We start from the raw sequence: 18954 nt of genomic DNA, 5'->3' as shown, positions 1-18954 counted from the left end.
TGGGGAAGCTGAGGCAGGAGAATGGCTCGAAACCGGCAGGAGGAGGTTGCAGTCAGCTAAGATTATGCCACTGCACTCAAGCCTGGGCAACAGGGCGATACTCCGCCTCAAAAAAAAAAAAAAAAGAAAGAAAAAGAAAATGTGTAGGTCACTAGTGAGAGAGGTGGGCAGACAGATAGAAATAAACAGAAGTTAACTCAGAAAGATAGATTGAAGTCAGTTTGTTGTAGGCTAAGGTAATTGAATTCTATTTCTAAAAGCAGAGTGAAAAATAAATAAATAAATAAATAAATAAATAAATAAATAAATAATAAAAGCAAAGTGTTCCTTTATTTTGAGATGCAAAGCTCTGATTACACCACTGATGAGGTTAAGAAAATAGGCTCTTTTGACTCCTTGCTGCCATATAGTAACAACAATAACTACTAAAATGTAATGAGTGTTTACTCTGTGCTTGGTATTATGCTAAGCAGGTTACATACATTTCTCATTTAACCGCAGCAATGACCCTGTGAACTAGCCACTCTCACTCCCATATTACAAATGGGAAAACAAAAACTTAAAGGAAAAGTCAGATGCTCAAATCTCAGAAATAGTAAGTGCAACATGCCAAAACTAACTGCTTCACATTGCAAACTCAACCCCTGCAATTCCAGACTGTACTCCTCAGTTTTGGTCTTCTTTCTCATTGCCCAGATTCTCCCCATCTCATTTCTAAGAGATCAAATACTCTTCACATAACTAGCGTGCATAACAATCCCGTATCACAAAAATATCTGTCTCTGAAATAGTTGACACAAGTTTATATTTGTTTCTGTCTCTCCATTAGATCCTTGGGATCAGGAATCTTGCCTTTCTTGTCAGTCACTGTACACAGTGAACACTCAATAAGTATATATTTAGACAATGACTGTGAAGGTTGGAAGTTAACACAATACTGGCTATAATTTCAGATCTTTTTAGCACAGATATTGCACCAATCTCAGCATGGTTCCCGGAGTCCAAAGGGGAGACGTAACCAGGTTGCAAAATGCAGGTCAAAGACCTTGTGCATGGGATGTCCTGACGGTCCTGCAGCTACTCCGTGGTTGCAGGACCCTGAACCTCCAGCAGGTGTGCCAAGAACCAAGATCTTCACAGGGAGCTGGACAGATTAAACCTTTCCTTGAAAAAGTGAAAAGGCCATGTCCCACTGAAATGGGGATTTGAATTAAAGAAGGTGTGTCTAACAAGGTGGCCCAGGGATAAGGGAGCTCTAGGCTGAGAGGTCTTAGACCCATCACATCTTGTGACTCGTGCTAAGTCACTTTGTGTCTCCTTGTGCTGAACCACTCTGCCTCTCAGTATTAGCAAAAGGAAGGGTAGACACAGCGGTTTTTTAACTTTTTTATGTAGCAGCAGAACTTTTCCTTTAAATGGATGCTTTGACGATGCTTAGCTTACAAAGTAGGTAAAAGCAGAGCTGCTCAAGTTGGCTCTAGCGGTCCCCTTCCTTCCTCCACTTCTCACCACTTTTCACCTCCCTCCATGTTATAATCCCCAAGATGACTCCTGGAGTCTCTCAGGCTCAGAAGAGCACAGCTTGAAAACCACCAGCCTTCTGAGCTCTTCATAGTACCTTCCAGGTCTGATTCCAGTGAATTCCAAGGTCTGATGTATACCTCCTTAACAAGCAGCTCTGCATTTCTGCCAGTGGGACAGGCAATACATGGTGTAGATGGGGAGCAGCAAGGAAGAAGGAAGACTCAAATTAAATAACTTAGATTATACTCTACTTACAGCCAGGTGCAGTGGCTCAGGCCTGTAATCCCAGCACTTTGGGAGGCTGAGGCGGGTGGATCCCTTAAGGTCAGGAGTTCAAGACCAGCCTGGCCAACATGGTGAAACCTTGTCTCTACCAAAAATACAAAAATTAGCCAGGCGTGGTGGTGCCCGCCTTCCCAGCTACTTGGGAGGCTGAAGCAGGAGAATCGCTTGAACCTGGGGGGCAGAGGTTGCAGTGAGCCAAGAATGCACCATTGCACTCCAGCCTGGGTGACAGAGCAAGACTCTGTCTCAAAAAAAAAAAAAAGATTATAATCTATTTAGTACCTGTGTTCTCTCAAGCAAGTTATAAGCAAGTTATTTCATCTCTCTAACCTCAGTTTTCTCATCTGTAAAATGGAAAATAATATTGTTTACCTACTAAGGCTTTTATGAGAATTAGCTAATAAACTAGTTGACAGAACGCTACAATATTACAATCACTCCATCCATAAATGTTTCTAAATCCTCAAATGGAAAAGCAGGCAGTACTGAGTTCAGGGCAAAAAAAAAAAAAAAGGTGCTCAATAAGTAGCAGGAACTCATTCCTTTCCTCCCTGGCACTTATCAACATGTTCAATTTGTAGCAACAACATGACAGCAAGCAAGAGTTACTGGATGAAACACATTTTATGTCCCAAATTCTCTACAGCTCATCTTTGAAAATCTTAACAGCTTATCTCTGAAATCTTTGAAACGCATGACCATCTTACACTTCCAAGAGTGACACCCAAGACAGTGGAGGATAAAGAAATGTGAGTTTGAGAAAAACACTGCTCCAGGTCATTGGCACAGGAAGAAGTGTGAAGCATGGCATCCCCACTCCTGACTTCCACAGCAACCAGCCAAGTGGCCAGAGAAATCCCATCTGCTCTCCGAGCCTCAATTCCCTTGTCTGTAAAACAGGAACAAGAACAATCCTACCTTCCCCGTCACTATGATGTTGTACGAACAAAGAAGCCGACAGGTGTAAAAATATTTCATATGGCTCTACGACTATAAAAAATATTGCAATTTTTATTACAAACTCAAGTAAAAAGTTGAAGCACTGCAAAAAGTTACTTAGAATGTGCCCAAAATGTAAGACTCACCCCCACTCCAATTGCAAGATTCCCTGTTGCCCACCTGAGTTACTGCCAAGATTCCTGACACATCCTAAAGATGCATTTTGTTGAGATTTTCCCAGTTGACTCCTCACCAGTTTTCTAAACAACACAAATGACAGTATCTACTCACCCTCAGGCCAGCCTCAAGACCTCCAGGATGAGCCCAATCTACGTATTTAGCTACATCTCCCTTTATATTGCTAGAAGAACCCCTGGTCCCAGGCAAGAGCACACCCTCAATTCCACAGGACTCAAAACTTGGCTCATGCTTTCCCTGCCTTGTGCTGTGCCTCCAAATCTGAGTGCAAAATCTCTTTACTGTACAGTGGGGAAGTGGGCCCCCTGGGAGTGTTTTGTGATCGGGATATGGTCACGAATGTCTTCACTGGCCCACCGCTTCTCTAAAGATGGCCCCACCAACTCCAGTGCATAAAAATCCACATCAAGATAAAAAGGAAGATGTCTGTAGTTCTTTGTCGTCCACAAAACTTCTCACACATCTCCTCTTTTTAAATGCTTAGTATCAGATGTGTCCATGATGCCTATTTTACAAATTTTATAGTAAGTGGCTGAGCCAGTAACAACGTGCAAGCCTTTGGCACCAAAGCCTGTGCACGCTGCTCTCTCTTCCCACAAATGGGTGTAATTTAAACCCTGCTATAAGGCCAGGCCTATAGTGGCTCGTGCCTGTAATCCCAGCACCTTGGGAGGCCAAGGCAGAAGGACTGCTTGAGCCTAGGAGTTCGAGACCAGCCTGGGCAACATAGTGAGATCTTGTCTCTACAAGAAAGAGAAAAAATATATATACATATTTGATATGTATATGTATTTAAATATATGCATATATTTAAATACAAATATTTAATATATATGTATATTTATATGTATATGTATAAATATATATGTATATTAAATATATGTAAATATAAAATACATCTTTTAATATTTTTATTATATTTTATTGTAATGAAATTATATTATAATATATACACTATATTAATATAAAATAAATTGTATTATAATGTTTTATAATTTACTATAATTATATATTATATAATATATAATTTATAAAATTATGTATAATTTAATTATAACATAATTATATATGATTATAATATACAATATATACTTTATATTTTTATTAAAAATATTTTTATTATAATTTAATTCTTATATAATTATAATAAATATTTTTATTATAAATAAAATGTTTTTCTTTTCCTTCTTTTTGCCAGCAAATATATATAAAATAAACTCTGCAATAAAAGGTACAGGAGGGCTGGTTCCACAGCCAGCTCACCACATGACACTGGACAAAACACTTTCCCTCTGTGAATCACAGTTTCTTCATCCATAAAATGAGGGTTCTAGAGTCACCTCATACAACACACACCCTTTTCCCTCCCAAGGAAAGGCTTCAGAAATGAAACCCTCATGAGGAGCGAACAAGGTAACATCTCACATGTTTAGTCAGCTCCATCCCTGAGCTTCCCCTCCCAACCTCGAAAGCGCATCCAAAAAGAAGGAAAAGGGGCCAACGTGAATATCAGAAAGCACCGCGACCCTGCAGGACAGCACAAGGAATGCATGCGGCTGCCATCCCCAGGCAGACAAGCAAGCCACTCCTCAGGAACAACTGTAGTCATGATCACAGCGCTTGAACCTTGTCAGCAAATTGCTGGTTTGAATGGCAATTTTTTAAAAGCTCAAGACGCAAGAGCATTGATGTAGACAACAGGCTGCTCCCTACATGCCTCATGGCTTATGGGCCTTACACAGGAGTCCACGGAATAATCTCTCTTTTTCACATCTCTCTTCGGTGTCAGCAAGTACTGCGGCTGCCTGACCACAACTCTTGCTTGGATATGGAGACAGTATCTGTGTGGCAGGCCACTGTGCCCTTTCCATGTATTCTCTAAAAGTCCAAATGCTGGCTGTCAGGGCGCTCCCAGAACCACAGAATCCTAAATCTGGCAAAACTCAAGTACCCACTCATCTAACTCCTGTGAACTACAGTTTGAGGCATTCATTCATTCAAACAGCACTACTGATGTTTACACGGTGCATGGTGTCAAGACGAAGCTACGTTTCTGCTCTCAAGGACCTGCTCCAATATCTTAAATGGCTTCCCAATGGCAACAGGGGAAGTCCAAGTGCTTAATCTCACAGGTCCAGGTTCTCCATAACTGGGACTGAAGCTTCCATTGCCACCGTAAACTTTCTCCCATTGCCACTCAACATACATTCTTTGCTTTATTCAAACTAAACTCTTGGCTCACCTTGTCCCCTCAGGATAGTTGACCTGCTATCCTTCCACCCCCAACACCAAATATCCACGTCGTACACATCATCAAGCACACTGGTAGTCTTCAACAGGAAGGAGATGACCCTTTGTAGAAAGACAGTTATTTATCTGTGGTGTCTTCATGTATTAAAGGACATCTAGCTTCCCTGGCCCCAACCACTAAATGCCAATGGCATCCTGACCTCCAGTCATTGGGACAACAGAAAACACCCCATTATGCTTTTATTTTATTTTATTGAGATGGAATCTCACTCTGTCACGCAGCATGGAGTACGGTGGTGTGATCTCACCTCACTGCAACCTCCACTTCTTGGGTTCAGGCCACTCTCTTGTCTCAGCCTCCCGAGTAGCTGGAATTACAGGCATGTGCCACCACTCCCAGCTAATTTTTGTATTTTCAGTAGAGATGGGGTTTTGCCATGTTGGCCAGGCTGGTCTCGAACTCCTGAATTCAAGTGATCCGCCCGCCTTAACCACCCAAAGTGCTGGGATTACAGGCATGAGCCACCACGCCCGGCATCCATCACGTTTTAAATGCCCCATAATGAGATGGTACTATTCCCAAAACAGAATCACTGGATCACAGACTATGTGACACTCCCTGCTCCCAGCCCAGTCAGAATAATCTCTCTTCCCTGGATTTGCTGAGCCTGCTATTTAGGGCATTGATCAACATCTTCCTTGCCCTGTTCTAACTGTGCACCTGACTTATTCTCCTTCCCAGTACTGGCTCCCAATGGAAGAATCTTTGACTTCTCTCTCCCTACATTGCCAAATCCGGCTCAGGGACAGGTCCATAGTAAGTGTTTAATAAACCTTTGTGAACAAATTTTGTAAACAAGACAACTGTCCTGGGGCATGACTCCCAGGAGGAGATTAAATGGAACTGGAAAATTACAAATCAATCGCTGTCGTCCAAAATAAGAACTCAGTTCAGAAACTGAAAGTGGGCAACTAGCCTGTTTTTTCAGGGTATTAATTATATTAAGTTTATATATTTTACATAAATAAACAAATATTAAACATAATTTCATAGTGTAATTATATTACAGTGTTATAATTAATTGTAAATATTAAGTATTTCAGAATAATAACTCCTGGGGACTTAAATTGGTAAGTTGGGGGTAGATATATTCTGTCGGCTGCTCAATCAGAGCCTGTTGCCACCAGCTAGAGTGCCTTTCTGCATCACAGAAGCAGACTTAAGAATTACATTCCCCATACTTCCTCAAAGGTAGGTTCCACCAGTAACATCTCCTTGTGTGAGATCTGGAAGGTGGAAGTGAAGCTGAATCTTCCTGCTACCATTTCTACTGGCAAGCAACACCAGGAAAACATGAAGGGCAAAAGGACACTCCATATGCCAATCCAGTGCCCCATCACTAACTATTAAGATGTTGAGAGAAATTTCTGAGGCCTCAGCAGTGGCTTCCTAATCACATCTTCCTTATCCCTGGATTGTGGCTAACCAGCCTGACCAATATGATGAAACCCCATCTCTATTAAAAATACAAAACTTAGTGGGACATGGTGGCACGCGCCTGTAATCCCAGCTACTCGGGAGGCTGAGACAGGAGAATCGCTTGAACCTGGGAGGCAGAGGTTGTGGCAAGCCATAAAATCGCACCACTGCACTCCAGCCTGGGCAACAAGAATGAAACTCTGTCTCAGAAAAAAAAAAAAAAAATTCTTAAATCCAGTAGCTCCAGATGTAGTCTGCATCCCACATCAGTCTTTTCAACAATTTTGTTATCATCTCTTTCCTGTTATATTACACAGAATGTCTTTCCTGAACTTTGTTAGATGCAGGAGGGAAAAAATAAATAAATAAATAAACTGATCACTCATTTTTCTATTTATTTATTTAGCTAAGACCTATGTCTGTCTATATCTAAAAGCTTCTCCCTTGCCTCTGTGAAGGAACAAAAAATATTTCACTTCAGTATAAGAAGTCAAATAGGGTCAGGCACAGTGGCTTACGCCTGTAATCCCAGCACTTTGGGAGGCCAAGGCAGGTGGATCACCTGAGGTCAGGAGTTCGAGACCAGCCTGGCCAACATGGTGAAACCCCATCTCTACTAAAAACACAAAAATTAGCTGGGCATGTTGGTGTGCACCTATAGCCCCAGCTACTTGGGAGGCTGAGGCAGGAGAATGTCTTGAACCCAGGACGGGGAGGTTGCAGTGAGCCAAGATCCTGTCATTGAACTCCAGTCTAGGCAACAGCAAAACCCCATCTCACAGAAAAAAAAAAAAAAATCCAAATAGACCTAGAACTCCAAGGTAACATAAGCAGTAGATCTAATCAGCGAATCAGAGTTACACAAACTAGTTTATGGACAATATAAATGCTAATTCATATACAATGAAGCATGGTTGTAGCGTAACTGCTGATCCTTTCCTGAGGATTCCTGGCTTGACCTTTGTTTTCCTGACTTGCCAGTGAATACTCAGCACCATACAGGTGTGCCTGCTGCATACCTGGTGGCTCTACCTCTGTGCAGCTCCAGAGAGATGTCTGTTCCTCCTTTTTGGCCAAAAGGAGCCTCCATTGTGTTTTCCAACAATGGCTCTGGCAAATTTTCCAGTCCCACATGCTCTTCCAGAACTCAGCCACCGCACCAGGACGTAAAGTCGATTGCCTCTGCCCTTGAATTTAAGTGAGTTGGGGACTACTCCAACCAATAAAGTATAGCAGGATGACGCATCTACAGCTTCTTTCCGCACCTGCTAGTGCTCACTTGCTCTCTTTCTCCCTCTCTCCCTTCCTCTCAAGGCTTGCCTTTTGGAAGCAGCCACCAGGCTGTGAGGAAGTCCAGGCCACATGGAAAGACCACATGTAGATATCCTGACCAACAGCCCTGGTTAACGTCTCAGATGTCATGTGAGTGAGTGAGCAACCATATACCTCTAGCACCCAGCCTTCGAGTCTTCCAGCGAGGTCCCAGGCATTGTGGAGCACTGAGGTGTCATTCCCCCTTTGCTCTGTCCAAGTTCCTGATCCAGGTAACCCATGAGCATACTCAATGATTGTTATATACCACTGAGTTTAGGGGTAATTTGCTACACAGTAATAAACGATTGGAACAAAGCCCAGCCCTTTCTTTTACCTTCACCTGGTACCTGCTCTGACCATGCAGATGTGCCTTTCTCATCTGGTGACCCACGTTTTTCATGGACACCAGTTTCTCTAGTGTTGTCAGGTGTGGGCAGAAGGATAGGGGCGAGTTCTGCAACAATAATAGCTCTGAGACACTGCATAGTTCGTGGGGAAAGCAAATGAATCAACGTAAACATGAGACCAAACAACCCCAGTCAGCTCTGTCTACCAAGTAAATGTGAGGAGGTGATGCTACTTCTCTATTACCTCATCTGTAAGATGAGCTTGCTAATGCCTGACTATTGAAGAAGTTATGAGGATGAGATGAGAGGATGTGTGAGGAGCACTCCACCCAGTGCCTACAACGTCGGATACCAAAGTCTATCCACCGTACCCTTCAGCTGACCCAGGGCTTCCATCTGCAAATGTGATTCAAGTCTACAGAACAGCACAACAGCTATATTGCTCTCTTCCCCAGCATCAAGCCCAGGCCCTTATACATAGCAGGTAGTTAGAAAACATTAAGCCTGTGCTATATACCAAGCAAAGCTTCTATCATTTCAAAACAATAAGGTATAGTGTTTAGGAGTGTGGTCCCTGGAGCCACTGGCCTGAGTTCAGCTCTGTCACTGGCTGGTGGCCTGGGGCAACTTATCTAAGCTCCTTGTGCATTTGTTTCTCTATTTATAAACAGGGATAACAATAATACCATCCTCATAGGTTTCTTTAGAGGATTAAGTGAAACGATATGAATAAAGCAGCTAGAACAGTGACTGGCACATTGCGATCGTCTGCTGCATGTCACCAAGTGTATAAACCTAGAAGCAATCTTAGGACACAGGTATACAAATGAGGTTTCACAAATGAGGAAACTGAGACTCAAAGTATGTAATTTGTGCAAGGTCAAAGGTAGGGGTGAGATCCAAATCTAACTCCGCAGCCTTCCACCCAAATCCAAAGCTCTTTGCACCTCAGCATCCTGCTTTTCGATATGCACGCCTAATGGAAAAATGTATTTAACTAGAAGGGGGAAAAACAGCCCAGACATAACGGGGTTGCACCTTGGGAGCTTTCTGGGTATCACAGGATGATAAGGCCAATGTCATAAGCCCTGCCCTTCAGCACAGTCAGCTCCTGTGGGTAAAATTAGCTCAGCTCTGCTCCAGTGCTGCCTGGAGCCCCAAGGCAAATCTCACCCCAGGCACAGCATGACCTCACCTGACCCTCACTCTTAAGTAGGGTCCCTCATGCACCTCATTAGGGCCTGAGATGACTCATTGTGCTCTTTCCTGTCTCTGGTGCTGAGGTCACCTCTATGCTATACAGAAAGGCGGCTGTGAAGGAGAAGTAAAGATGAAAACGCAGGCAACCGTTCTGCACTCGCTTCCTCCAAGGCAGCTCACAAGCAAGGAGCGGAGTGCCTGCCTGCCATGCCAGCTGTGTACCGGGGAAATAAAGCTCTGCTGAGTTATATAACCGAGCTCAGGAGCAAAGGACAGACACTAGCCCAAATGGCCTCCTGAGATTACCATCCTTATTCTACTCTGGTGGTGATGGTATCGAGCAGGGAAGAGGCCTATTCAATATCCTTCAGTCCTACAGAACACGGCACAATAACCATGACCATAGGGGTCTCCTCTGTACTGTCCCACCCAATACCACCAGAATTGAAAGCCAGTGTTAAATGTCGCCATTCCTTGGACCCTCTATGCTCCCATCCCTGCCTGGCTACAATTTTTACCTCAACTCCCACAATTGTGTAAATCGACACAATTTATTATTCGGCATTTATTTGCTCAACAAATATCACCTGCACACCTATTTTTGACTTGAAGATACAGAAATGAAAAGAATTACCCTTGCCCTTAAGGAAATGCAGCCCAGTTCAACAAATGGCCTAAAATGGAGGAAGCAGAGACAATAGTGGTCAGAGGCATATTCCAAGCAGAGGTGGTATCAGAGCAAAATCTTGAAAGGACTGATAGAGTGGGCAGTGGTGTTTCAGACAAGGGAACATTATATGTGAGGTCATGCGAGCTACAGAAAATCCTGGGTGTATTCCTAGAGCACAAGATCATCTCAGAGATTAGTGAGAAGAGGACAGGAAGAGACAGGGGTCAAATCACTGCCTGCCTCTTTCCATTCCTGTCCCTTAGTTCATGCAAAGGATTCTGAATTTACCCTGAATGAGGAAAGCATTGAAGGATTTTAAAAACAGGGACGAAGCATGAACAGATTTGCATTTTTGGAATATCACTCAGGAAGAAAAGAGAGAATAGGATGGATGAGGGTAAGAATAGAAAAAGAAGGCCAGCTGAGACTGCTGAAGCACTTCAGGAGAGAGAGGCTCAGGGCCTAAATGGAGGACAGGCTCCAAAGGTAGAGGGAGGAGGGAGGTGGGCAGGACGTGTTACCGTAGTTGACTCAGTAAGACTGAGGACAGTCAGAGGCAAGAGTGAGGGACACAGAGGAGGCCATCCGGAATGAGTCCCAGTTTCCAGGATTGGGCAATGTCACTCACCAAGCTAACAATGCCAGAAGACGCAGTGAGTCTCACGCAACTTTGGGATTTCCAACTGGAGTGCCCAAAAGGCATGTAGGAGTGTGGACCTGAAGTTCAGGAGTTCCAAATTGGAGATAAACACCTAGCAGTCATGAGACAAAGCTCTGCAATGCCTATATTTATGGGATGCAAGAGAGAGCAAGAGTCTGTAAAGAAATCCCGAGGAAAGGCCAGGGAGGTAAAAGAGTAACAAAACATCCAGAGACAGTGAGAGTGATCAACAGAAACAGCACCACCAAAGCCAAGTAAGAGCACTGCTAAAAAGGAACACATCTGAGCCCCCTAGACCCACACAAAAACAACTTCCATCAGACCAAAATGGGTTAAGAAGCCAAAAGAAGGTGAGGCAGTAGACACAAATATAAAGGCAGAGGAGTAAAGAAGCGAGATGCCGTGCTTTCAAAAAAGCATGTCCATATAAATCTTACTTCCTCTACTAGACACAAGCTAGAATAGTGCCGTCCAAAAGGAATAGGATGCAAGCCACATATGAAATTGTTGATTTCCTGCAGCCACATTTTTAAAAAGCAAGAAATCACAGGAGAAATTCATTTTAATTTAACTCAATATATCCAAAATATTATCATTCCAAGAAGTAATGAACATCATATAATTTATTAATAAGATATTTGATATTACTTTTTATACTAAGCCTTTGAAATCTGGTATGTCATACTTAATGGCACATCTCAGTTCAAACTGGCCACATTTTAAATGCTAAACTGCCATATGTCATTCTAATTTAACTTTGATGAATCAGGGCTCAACATGGTAGCTGGCATGCTGTGTATTTTTTTCTAATAATATGACAAAATGAATGGAAGAATGGATAAATACTTGCCACTTCATTGAGAAATTCAGCAAACTATAGCTTTGTTCTCTTTATCAACTACACGGTACTTTAAGTCTCTAGGCTTGGGTTATATTATGAGTACAGCCTTGGTATAACTTAATATTAATGGCATAAGTTTCATTCCTTCTAAATTTCCTCTGCTGCTTCAAAAATTACAAATCTTGTTAGCCTCTTTCTTTTTTCTTTTTTTCCTTTTTTTTTTTTTTTTTTTTTAAAGACAGGGTCTCGCTCTTGTCACCCAGGCTGGAATGCAATGGCACGATCTCGGCTTATTACAACCTCCACCTCCCAGGTTCAAGCAATTCTCCTGCCTCAGTCTCCTGAGTAGCTGGGATTATAGCCACAAGCCACCACGTGCAGCTAATTTTTGTATTTTTAGTAGAGATGGGGTTTCACCATGTTGGCCAGGCTGGTCTTGAACTCCTGACCTCAGGTGATCCACCTGCCTTGGCCTCCCAAAGTGCTGGGATTACAGGCATGAGCTACCACATCCGGCCCACTTTCTTAGGTCAAAACAACTCTGAAACACTCGTCAGAAGACTACCACTCACACAGATCTCAAGCAAGCCACTTTACTCCTCTGAATGAACCTCAGTGTTTTCTACCATAAACGGGTACATAACTCTTAACTCTGCAAGTCTCATAGGCTCATTGTAAAACTCACATGAAATGGTGAAAACACTAACAAACTACACAAAAGTAAGGCAGAATCCACAGGTACCTCTCTATTATAAATGTATGTTATATGAACTTATAAATGTCAATCATGTCTACATGCATACATACATACATAAAACTCCACTTGGCTATCTTAATGTCAATATTTTGACTTCCAACATCATTATACTTCCCTTCTTCCCTCAAGAACTACAGAAGTTGTAGTCAACCTGATTTTCCTAGGAAAAAGAAACTGTGTTTTCCCTGAGTCATCACACTGAGGTTTGTAGAACGGGATAAAGCTTGCCTACAAAGTAGAGATGTAAACAGATTGGGCAGGATGGAGTGAGCCTGGGAGATGGTATGGTAGAGGCTCAGTTGCCTCTCTAGAGAGAGGACCCAGAAAGTGTCCTGTATGGGATTGACACCACTCACAGCCTAATAATGAAAACATTTCTCCAGCCCAAACAACTTCTAAGAGCTGAGTGGTAATAACTACTTGGTTCCATTCTGCTTTCTGGTGATACACAGAAATAGCTGGGAAATTAGAAAAGGTGTGAAGCTGAAATGAGGACTTCTTATCAGCACAATTACTGAGTAGAGAGGAAAAAATTGAGATGATCAATTGGATTCTTTTACTGTCTAAATTCACCATCAATATACTTCATAAAAAAAATCTTCCTTCAATAGCCCACGGCTAACTGACCAGGAATCAGGGCCACTCACCAACAGAGAAGAGGGAGCTCCTCTGACCATTCAGCACCCTAATTTTATCAGGGAAGAATCCATGAGAACCAGAGGAGTACCTAAAGGACCAAAGGTGGTGAGTGGGGACTCACCCATGTAACATAACACATCAGTGGCAGAGCTGAGCCTTAAACCTTGTTCATCAGAATCCAAATCTTTTGCTGGTTCCGTTTATGTGACCCTCAATTTTTTAAGTCAAATTAAAAACTACCCACTGACTAATCCAGCCAGATAAAACTATTGACGCATAGGTTGCACAGTGTAACTCCAGGAAAAATTTAAAAATAGATAAACTCAGCTGCAAATGCCGTTTAACCCAAACTCTATCCTATTAGCAGAAAAAAAAAAAAAAGAGAACATTCCACTTGCTATTTCTCAACCACACATTTTCCATAGCCAGTGAAGTTCTTATGGCAAAGCAGTCATCAAAACTAGTGTCCACCAGACCACACATGTGAACATGTCACCCTTCAGTACCTGACCACACACAACAGAGCTCAGACTTGTGCAAATATCATGTCTTGTAAGGAGCAGTGGAAAGCAGGGCTAGTTTATAAAATTTTGTTGTTGTCATCACTTAATGAACACTTACATGGCATTTGTTGTATGCCAGGCAATTTTTTACATACCCTAGACATATTAACTCATTTCACCTTTCCAAAAACCTTGTACGGTAGCTACAATTACCATCATTCCCATTTTACAGATAAGGAAACTGAGACACAGACATAGATCTAGACAGCAGCAGAGCTGGGAACCGAATCTAGGCAATCTAGCTCATGGTCCGTGTTCTTCATCACCATGCAATGTTGCCTCTCAGTGGATTTTGTTTTCCTTGTTGTAATGTTTGAGGGAGGGGAGGTACCAGAACGCCAACTTTTTCATGTACAGTAATAAACATGAAAGACATACAAAGTGACACGCTATCTTCAGCATAATCAGCACACTTTCTCTCTAAAGTCAAGTTACAGGACAGGCCAAATCTCAACCAGGAACATGTTACTGATTTACTCTAAGAAAGCCCTGTCACAACACCATAAATACGAAGTGTCCGTGTGGTCAGCCTATTCTTTCTATCACCATCAGGAGGCTGTTTCGCAGGAGTAAGAGTCAAGTCAAAGTCTCAGGGGCAGCAAAGAAGACCAACAGAAACATCATCTCCCCAAGAATGGTCTTGCTGAAGGTGCTGGAAAGCAGGAGGTCTGAGGCCCCATCTTCCCGGAGCACTGCCAATGCCTGGAGCAAGAACTCTTGTCCTTGTTCTGCAGAAGAGGATACGGATACCTCCAGTTTTTGTCACCAGTTACATTTCTAGGCAAGAAAAGGGCCCAGTTTCTCACGGATGTCACTCACTGCAAATTCCCAGGAGAGAGAAGCCACACAGTGGAAAAGTGGAACGTTCAGACTTCGCAGTCAGACGAGACCGAGCTCAAACCCTGTTCCTGCCATTGTGTGACTTTGTGCGAGTCACTTAAATATGCCGAGTTCTTGATTTCCTAACCTGTAAAATGAGTGAAGAATGAAAATTCCTACTTCATGGAGTTACTGGCAGATTAGAAACAATGTTTGCAAACTGCCTAACAGCTGGCACGTGATAGCTATTATTTAAAATAAAAGTAAAAATGATCTCATCTTGACGTTTCCCCTACCCTGTGGGAGGGATTAAATGGATGCACTGCTCTTTCTCCTTTCTTCCCTGCTGTTAATGGGACAACTGAGCTCACAATTACCTGAGCACGAAATCCCTTGGACCTGAACCCCTCAACTGTCCAGTCAAGTCCTATGCTGTTTCACACACTGGTGTTCTTGCCCATGATCTCTCCTCTTCCTAGAAAGTTCTTTACCAAACTCCTATTCATCTTACAAAACCCAACTCAAGCTTCACCAACCCCATGAAGCCTTTCCAATCACTGCCTCCTCTGTGCCTTGTGGGCACATCAAGTACTGTATTGAAGACGCTATAAGATAGTTGTATATAACCACATGAGAAACTGACATTCACCAGTACACAGAGATATAGCAACACAGGTTGCTAAAATATTTAAACATTTCCTCACTCATTGCTAAACAGTTTGTTTTGAGGCTTCCCGTTGTCCTAACACCATCCCAATTTTCCCAATCCCCTGCTTAGGAACCCTTGAACCTCTCCAAGGTCCAGCAACTAAAGTTCCCCTCTGGCAGACCTAGAGTTCTTTCAATACAGTGTTATACATATTTAAATATCATCTCTCTGTCTGGGTGGATAACTTGCCTACTAAACTCAACATTGATTTATATGTTTTTAGGAACAGAACAGATATTAACTACTAGAAAAGATGCTCCTTGAGGTCCAGAAGCACATGACTCCCCAGCATCCAGAACACTCGGCTACAGTGAGCCTGTAATAACTGCTGAATTGATCCAGTGTCTCCTATGCCTCCCCTCCTCAGCCACCAGCTGGCTCACAGTGGACCTTCAGTGAGTGAGCGCTCACTGGCTGACCTGACTGCCATGCTGAATCAAACTGTGGGCTCAGACTGAACTTGATTCCAGTTTCCACAGTCAGATAAGCCATCTCCCTGACCCCGGCTGTTGCCCCTCCATTCCATCCTACCCTCTTCCAGTGGCATCACCTAAAGGCCAGCTCTCAGCTCCACACCTTTCATGGTCCTCTGATGGCCACAAATGAAATCCAAACTCTCCTGAGGATGGCAAAGGGGGTCTTCATTCTAAGAATAAGGAAACAACCAAAGAAACAGTTGTTTCCTCCAAGCACACAAAGCATAGCAAATAAATATAAGAACGTATCCTTTAAAAATTAACCCAACTGTTAAAAACAGCTCCTTGTGTTTTTAAAACCAACTGGGTTTTTAATTTATGTTTTTTATTTGAGACGAAGTCTCGCTCTGTCGCCCAGGCTAGAGTGCAGTGGCGCAATCTCAGCTCACTGCAACCTTGGCCTCCCGGGTTCAAGTGATTCTCACATCTCCACCTCTCAAGTGGCTGGGATTCCAGGCATGCAATACCATGCCCAGTTAATTTTTGTATTTTCAGTAGAGATGAGGTTTCACCATGTTGGCCAGGCTGGTCTCGAATTGTTGACCTCAGGTGATCCACCTGCCTCGGCTTCCCGGAGTACTGGGATTACAGGCGTGAGCCACCACACCTGGCCCCAACTGGGGTTTTAAAAACGGTTGCACATCAGACTTACTCACTTCATCTTCTTTCATCGTCTAGTGAAATAGGAAGAACAGGGATTATTTTCCTTCATTTTAAAATGACGGGGAGGTGACTTGCTCAACTTACACAGTTGATTCACATTATGGCCGGGGCTAAATTCTAACCTCGAGAATCTTAATCTAGAGTTGTTGGTTTCCCCAGATCAGGTCATCTAAGTACACAATCTTACGGACTAGGATGTAAAAACACAACATGCAACTCTGTCACTCCTGTCTTCTACTGCTGTCATATTCTGCTGCTTAGCGCTTGTCAACCTCTGAAATATGCACCTGTTTACTTTGTTGTCTGTCTTGCCTCCTAGAATGCAAGCACTTATGAGAACATGGACTTTGCCTGCCTCCTTCATCACTATATCCCCAGAGCCTAGGACAGAGCATGGCACATTTAGAGCATGAAAAGAAGAGGCAATGTGGAGTCAGACCCCACATTGACTCCTTCTCCCTCACTTACCAGCAGCCTAGCCATGGACAAGTAACTAAACATCTCCAAGCCTCGATCTCCTCATAATTAAAATCCAAAGAATGGGCCGGGCATGATGGCTCACACCTGTAATCCCACCACTTTGGGAGGCTGAGGCGGGCAGATTACATGAGGTCAGGAGTTCAAGACCAGTCTGGTCAACACAGTGAAACTCCATCTCTACTAAAAAATACAAAAATTAGCCGGGCATGGTGGCACACCCCTATGATCCCAGCTGCTTGGGATGCTGAGGCAGGGAGAATTGCTTGAACCCCAGAGGCAGAGGTTACAGTGAGCTGAGATCACACCACTGCACTCCAGCCTGGGTGACAGAGACAGACTTCATCTCCAAAAGAAAAAAAAAATCCAAAGAATGACACCTACCACCTACATTACAGTGTGTGTGGGAGGAGTAAAAAAAATATTGGCCATTTCTCCACACAAGTTATGCACCCAATATGTGCCTGCTCCTCTCCTTTCTTTCAGTCTTTCATTCCCTGCCCCCTAGTAGCGCCTTCTCTTATCAATCACCCCTCTTTGCTTGCAGCATCTACAGCCAAAAATAAACCCTTCCCCACCTCCGAGTGTCAGCACCCCCCTCTTTCACAGACCCTTTCTAAGGCAGGTGTCTACAAAGGGGACCCTGGCAGAGCTCACAGCTGGAACCAACCACATTCTCATGTCTGCCAAGTTCTGACCTACTTCCCAGCCAGACTGAAGCAGGTGATGCTGGTACTGATTCAGCAAGGTCTTTTTTTTCTTCTTCTTCTTTTCAAATCATCTTGGACTTGGGACAGAACCCAGAAGCATAGAGTTATAGAACTCCGAACAGAAGGTTCACAAAGCCCAGGCCATCAGATACAACCCTATCATTTTATAGATGTGGAATTTGTATTCCAGAGAATGAGATGTCTCAGGCAAAAATAAATCAGAATCTCAAATTCATCAAATATCAGAAACCACAGTGTGGCCCCAGTTATATCCTAAGAAAGGGTCCTGGCCTGCCTATCATTCTCCCTCATCTCAGAAGCTGTTCCTTATGGGCCTGGTGTGGTGGCTCATGCCTGTAATCCCAGTGCTTTGGGAGGCCAAGGTAGGAGGCTCACTTGAGCCCAGGAGTTTGAAACCAGCCTGGGAAACATGGTGAAACCCTGTCACTATTAAAAAATACAAGAATTAGCTGGGCGTGGTGGCACATGCTTGTAATCTCAGCTACTCAGGAGGCTGAGGTGGGAAGACAGCCTGAGCCCGAGGTGGTTGAGGCTTCAGTGAGCCTGAACCGAGAGGGACAGAGAGGGATTCTGTCTCAAAAAAATAAATAAATAAATAAAATAGCACTGTTGGACCACATCCTCTTCAAGCTGTGAGATTTTGGATATATGTGTCTCCTCATCACCTCCAAAACATTATCACCCACTAACCAAAATAATTAGACTGTGAGTCATTAAGCTTAGGTCTTTTCCACAGGGCAACTGGTATATATTCTTTTAGTGTATGATCAGTGTTCATCTATGAATTGTTAAACTTTTCAAAGATAAGGATCCCATTTTTGTGTAATTATGTGACGCAGATTTCATTTGTAACCATAGAGTAAATGTTGCTAGCCTGATGAAGTTTTAGAGTAATACCATGGTGCAGGGCAACAAATGATGTAGCATTTTCAATACATCAACTCTTATGCTTCCCATGACTATGGATTTCTTCCCAGCAGTCCATTCATTCTAACAACCTGCCATTCCTCAAATCCCTTCCTTATACACCATGTGTAGAAGCAGTTGTAGATCTTGCTGCGTATTCTCAATGGGAATACCTCTTTGAGTTTTAAGAATGAATCTGGTTTTTCCAAAAGTCACCGAGAAACAATTCCAGTGAATAAGGGCAACGATGCAGTTGGAGATGATTATGCTGAATAACACTTGGCCAAATAATTATTATACAAAGATTTTAGGTGATAAGAGCATCATGGGCCTAAGTCATGGAGTGTTGGCTGACCCCTGGGGGCGCCTTTAAAGGGGGTGCTACTCAGTGAATTACGAGGCATTACCAACTTTGCAGTAAGTCTCAATATATTATATCTTCCAAGAGCTGCCAAGAAAACTAAATGTGCTGATTCAGAGGTGGTACTCCTCTCCTAATTCCTAC

The 18954-nt window shown here is 43.1% G+C and overlaps 1 protein-coding gene across 6 annotated transcripts in view; it reads right to left on the bottom strand.

Annotated features, from left to right (window-relative positions):
• LPP (LIM domain containing preferred translocation partner in lipoma) overlaps positions 1–18954 on the bottom strand; it is a 741617-nt gene that overhangs the window by 688329 nt on the left and 34334 nt on the right. The window contains exon 2 of one of the 6 annotated variants that reach the window (XM_038002347.2): positions 15747–15842. The exons of the other annotated variants lie outside the window; for them this stretch is intronic. The gene's annotated coding sequence lies outside the window, so the exon portion shown is untranslated. The remainder of the gene's footprint in view (positions 1–15746; positions 15843–18954) is intronic. 6 annotated transcript variants of the gene reach the window in all.

Source organism: Chlorocebus sabaeus, chromosome 15 (genome assembly GCF_047675955.1).
Source record: "Chlorocebus sabaeus isolate Y175 chromosome 15, mChlSab1.0.hap1, whole genome shotgun sequence".
NCBI classification, from domain to species: Eukaryota; Metazoa; Chordata; class Mammalia; order Primates; family Cercopithecidae; genus Chlorocebus; species Chlorocebus sabaeus.
Note: the sequence above shows the minus strand (reverse complement) of the source record. Positions and strands in the feature narration are given on the sequence as shown.